Source organism: Micropterus dolomieu, linkage group LG01 (genome assembly GCF_021292245.1).
Source record: "Micropterus dolomieu isolate WLL.071019.BEF.003 ecotype Adirondacks linkage group LG01, ASM2129224v1, whole genome shotgun sequence".
NCBI classification, from domain to species: domain Eukaryota; kingdom Metazoa; phylum Chordata; class Actinopteri; order Centrarchiformes; family Centrarchidae; genus Micropterus; species Micropterus dolomieu.
In genome coordinates this window covers 24,616,668-24,622,785 of record NC_060150.1, presented here as the reverse complement: position 1 = coordinate 24,622,785, position 6,118 = coordinate 24,616,668, and positions in this window count along the sequence as shown.

Sequence of the window (6,118 nt, the reverse complement as noted above, 5' to 3'; positions counted from 1 at the left end):
AGTAAAAACACTAAACCCAGATTTTAGGTGGTGACCAGGGATTATGATACAGGCATTTAAACAACGTATTTCAAATTCAAAAGAATATTCTGTAATTTGTATTTGACAGGGTTGATAAAATTGTCTTCATATTTTGTATGAAAATACTTTAGTGTTTTGTATTTTTGTAGTTATACTAATACTTTGTGAGAAGTCTACGTGATGACACCATAGAAATGCTGCCTTTGATTCGTGCATACACCTCAGAACAGCAAACTGATCCAGACCTGAAGAAGGTGGACAAAGTGAGAAATGTGTTGCCACCTTTTCATAAATTTTTGGTATTAATTCCCACAATTCAAGTTTTGGTGTTTGTTTTAGCTGACTATTTGACACATTGATTTGAGTAGCAGCCCTCATAGTTAACGTTGGCTTGCTACTTTCAGCCTATGCTAAGTTTTCGTAGGTTGTTCATGAAAACAAAAGAGTGTAGTTGTACAACATTACTTTATAATGCCCTTAGATAGTATAACTTTTAAAATGCAAACACTTGTGCCTTATTGTCATTAACAAAGTTGTGCTGCAACTCCATTAAACAGAAGGTATCAACCCATCCTCCACTTGAGTTTGTAACTCAGATTATGCAAACTAAACACGAAGTAACTAGATTAGGATACAGTCGTAAATCATTAACAAACTGTTAGTTAAACATTAAACTGTTGGCCACTTTAAAACTAACCTTCATCACTGGGATATGTGAAAATTGTATCTGTTAACTGGTTGCATGTCAGATTTATCGCATCTCATTAGGCAAGTAAAAGCTGTTGCTCTCAAACATTGTCCACTTAATCAACTGAGTCAGTGTACTTGTGAAAGGATAGATCTAATAGTCAAGTAGAAAGTTAGCAAAGTTAACATGGTAGCTTGGAAAAGTATGTTTAGTATTTTTGAAATACAAAAATACAGTAGTTTATTTTGGCACTTGGCGTGGCTTATTGAGATACACTTGAAATTAGGGTATTTAGAATCTTATTTTAAAATACCTTTTGATGTGACAATATGTACACAGAACACTTTGTTTTTGTCCCCATTCGTCATGAGCTGAACTCAAAGATCTAAGACTTTCTCTATGTACACAAAAGGCCTATTTCTCTCAAATATTCTTCACAATTCTGTCAAATCTGTGGTAGTGAGCACTTCTCCTTTGCCGAGATAATCCATCCACCTCACAGGTGTGGCATATCAAGATGCTAATCAGACAGCATGGGTATTGCACAGGTGTGCCTTAGGCTGGCCACAATAAAAGGTCACTTGAAAATGTGCAGTTTCACTGTATCATCAACCGCTTATCCTGCGAGGGGCTGGAGCCAACCCAGCTGACTATATATATATATATATATAAATAATTCCAACTTTATATCTTCATATTGTTAAATAATTTTTCATTCTCTGACTTAGGGGAAAGTTATTCAGAGAGATCACATTACCCTCGATTTAGCCTAAAGCACTTCACAGTCTGGATCCAGCATATAATTGTGGACTTGTGTCTGTGCCCATACTTTTTGGACAAACATTCAACCCCATATTCCACAACGGCATCCCACTTAAAACTAATGGACTTAGCGCATTTTCTCTGAAACAGCATTCCTGTTGAAATTGTTGAAATTGTTACCTCAGTGACTCAGGGTCATGATCATCTTACATGCAGTGACTCACACTAATACAAAAAAATGCTGTAATTTTAACTCATGCTCATTGTACACTTACAATCCTCTTGCTTTCTCTTCGTCTCTTTGTCTTTGACTTGTTTAATTCCAGATGAGCACAAACTCAGAAATTCATTGGTCATGTTTAGGTGAAGATGTCCCTGAGTTGTGGTCACATTACAAACAGTATGGGAAGTGGCCCTGAGAGGACACGTACAAAATTCAAACAGGATGTGGCTCGTTAGAGGGATGCTCTCACGGAAAAACAATTAATCTTCAGAGTCAATCACAGAATAAACTCCTGTGTTTGTGTGTGACCCATTTATTCACTCCAACCTCCTCATCGCGCAGACTTTCTCGCTCTTTTCTGGAAGAAAGGTCTGAGGACAAACTTCTCCTGTGCCTAGGTTGGTAGGTAGAACTTATTTCGAAAATGTTAATCAACCAAGTCACTGTATGAGCAAGTGACATTGTAACTGACATCACATGGCGCGGTGGGGATTATTACGGTAGTAATCTTTACTCATTATCATTGATGGCAGCACCATTGCTCTAAAAGTTGCTCTGTGTATCATCAGCTTTACATGTAAATGTTAATATAATAGACTGGCGGGGGGGGGGGTCAACTTTAAATGATTATTTTAATATTGTTATGTTTCCGATAGGTTTTCACAGATATCAAAGACTTTAAAGACTATTTATTTGGTTAACTTGTATGTTCAATGTTGATTCTTTTCTGTTATACATTTGAAATAGCTCTTTCATTGTTTCCCTTGTGTAGCTGAAACACATTATTTAATACTGAATATGCATCAACATCTAGCCTACTTTTTTTATTGACTTTTCTCTTTTCCCTATATTTGATACTGCCATAAATGTTTTTTTTTTGTAAAAACAAAAAAGGTGTAAGGTCCCTGTGTATGATTGTTTCTGTAAAGATAAGTTGGCATATTTTGAAAGTACAAGCAGTATGCTTCTGGATTTATAGTTACTGGCTTTGTGCTGTTCTCCATATTTAAATATAGGAGCGACAAGGGTGAAGGTGAAGTGTGTTAGAAAAAGGGTTCTCATTAGTCATAGGAAAGACATCTTGTCTTTGTCAAATAGTAATTCTGCAAAAAATCCACATGAGGTCAGTATCATCACAGACTCAGCAATGAACCTTTCCTTTCATCTCTCTGATCACTAGATGGCCTCATTTCCTCCTGCATAAACAGTTTTATTCTTCATTGACAAAGAGTTGTGCTGTCCCAACACCACACTGTCTACAAAACACAAAATATATATTTACATGTAACACCATAATGCCATGATATAAATAATGTTCTCCACAGCAGGCCTTGTTTCTTGTTGTTTTTTTCTCTGTAAGTATCCTGCTGCCTATGATCTGCACTGTTCAGATTTCCAGCAACATGTGTAAATTTAAGCCTGCAGGCAGTTAACATATGTACATAACTGCATTAATAAGTATGCTCACACCAGCAGCCAGCTCTGTGATGCTGCATGGATTTGACATGCAGCAGCTGGTTTTGACTTCACCAGGTCACCAGACGGTCAATCTCCCACCTGTAGGTGGACTCAACCCCACCAGAGATAACCCCAATGAGGGTGGTGTCATCTGCAAACTTCAGGAGCTTTACAAACTGGTGAGTGAAGGTGCAGCTGTTGGTTTACAGGGAGAAGAGCAGATGGGCAAGAACACAGCTTGTGTCCCAGCTTCACATGCTGTCTCCTGTCAGACCAACACATTCTCATTCCTGACTCGTCACATATTGACGCTTGGTCAAGGCCCTTTGGGTACCCCTTTAGCATCAATTTTAGACATATAGGCTACTTTCAGACTGCAGGCCTTAATACTCAATTAATTATTTTTTCCTTAGATCTGATTTTTTTTGCTTTGACAGTTCACATTATTGTTTAAATGTGGCCCATATCAGACTCCAGTGTGTACTGTCTGCAGCCTTAAAGTGACCCACATGCGCAGAAGAATAACACAACATCACACGCAGCACTCTGTTGTATAGAAGTAAACAAGGAGAAACAGTGGTTAGCTCCGGTTAGCTCACAGGAGGCCCCCGTTATCATCCTCTCACAGGTCACATTTCTCAAATTATGACAAGTGTTCACCATAGGGCTGACCCCAAATGGTCGAAGATTTGATGCTTCGATGGGCGGAGCCTGATTCGACTGTCAATCTCTCAGTCCAAGCTTCGTAGCAAAACAAGGATCATGCCATTTATGGGATATGGGGGTGCTCAACATCTGATTTTACATAGATTTTCCAGTTTTCTCCCAGTAAGTTAATATACACCCTATTACAATACACATTTCAACATTTAATGCTATAAATAAATAAAAAATTGCAATAAATGTTTTTAAAGTGCTTGAATGATTACAAAATTGTAACCCTAACCCTGGGTCGTCAGTGTACATGTGTAGGCGTAGCGTGTATGTGTGTAGTGGCAGGAGGAACACTTGCTGAAGAGACGGAGCCACAGGGCCTTTCTCATTTCCCAAATTTCCACCTCCTCGACTCCTCGATCCTCGATCTTCGACTCTTCGAGGCGCATTTTAGTCCCGCCCATCCGAGATGCGACCTCGAGGAGTCGAGGAGGAGACGCAAGGAGAGAGTAGTCGAGGAAACAGGCATTTAACAAAATGAGATGTCCTTTCCTCAGAGCCTTATTTCAAAGCGACGTCAATTAAAGATGACCTGTTGCACAGCTGCATCATCTGTCCACTATTAGAGCTGTGATCTCTGTCAGAGCAGCAGCAGACCAGCTTTTGGCACTAAAGGCTACAGATCATTTCTTCACAATCCAGAAACATGTCTGTTAACATTATAACGTGTAGAAACATCTTGAGGTTCCAATAAACATTATAGCATTTGTTAAACAGTCAGATTACAGTAGCCTAATCATTCATTAGGCTACACAGCAGACTAGGCCTGCCACTTTTTTGAGGTGCGCCTTTTTTCTGTAAACAGGAGATCATTACAGCCCTCAGCTTGATGAGATGAGCGTTTCATCATCAGTCCCTTTGCAAAATGACACATTAACATTCATCTCATGTAGCCCCAGTTACAGCTGCTATCACAGGACTCTGCTGTTGTAATGACGTGCAGACTACATGGGCACTATTAGGCTATTAAAACATGAAACAGATCAGGTCTGAATGCTCTGGTTGAAACTTATATAGGCCTATACGCATAAATCATCCGCCCGCCCCCACCAACTAATTATTTTATCAGTTTTAGAGACCAGCATCTGCATGGACGTTTTACCCCCACCTCCTGTAGCTTTCCAGGTGATTTCTTTCTTGTGTGTTATATTGATGTATGAGTGTTTTCTTTAACGATTTACTTTGATGATTAGAAAGGCTGCTGTCAGTCATTTAAACGTTTCCATCCGTGCAGTAAAGTCACAGCAAATATTGTGAGACAAAACAAAAATATCTGCAGTAATAAACTTGACATGACAGACAGAGAAAAGAGGATTAATCTTTCAGCTTCTATAATCCACGTTTAGAGCTCAGGGTTGATCAGGAGGACGGCTGCTTTACTCCAAACAGTTTTACTGTATGAAACTGGTGTGAGACCTTTTGGATGTGTGAACACCTTTTTATATACAATCTATGATGAACACAGAACATGAATTAACATCAGATCTTGACCGATCCTGTCAGCGTGTCGGGAGATTTTTTATTAATTTATGTTGCTGTGGCTCCTGCTAAATGCGCAGTGTCACTGGGGAGACAGCCGCTATTTAATGTTCATTATTACAACCCTGCTGCCCATCCACACATCACATTCAACAATAACATCAGAGATTTCAAAGTGAAATGACATTAAGGAACGAGGTTAGAACAGTTCGATCGTGCAATTGATTATTTTTAATAAGCTTAACTGATACAACTTCTGAATACAACAGTAACACTGCAGCGTGGATTGGTCCAGATGCTTGTAACGCCTCTTGTAGACATCACAGCGGCTGAAAAGACTAACGCAAAGGATCCACCGATATATCCTCGCTTATAGCTCCTCCGGCAAGCCTCCTCGATCTTCACTCCTCGATGTGCATTTTAAGAATTGAGATGTCCTTCAAGATGGCGTGAGATCGATTTCCGGGTCACACGCTCGAGGATCGAGGAGACAGACATTTGGGAAATGAGAAAGGCCCCCCAGCTTCACTACTGTGCTAGGTTGTCCGCACCTCGTGGGACTATCGGGTAATTTATCACCGTTGATGAACCACACAAAGAATATTACATCGTTTTTAAACAGCTTGGAATACACCCGCGAGGAACCGCAACGTGCATGCAGTTGTCGGCAGCACGGCAAAAACTCTGCACATGACCGGAGAATGGCAGGCGAGAGAGAGAGAGAGAGAGAGAGAGAGAGAGAGAGAGAGAGAGAGAGAGAGGGGGGGGGGGGG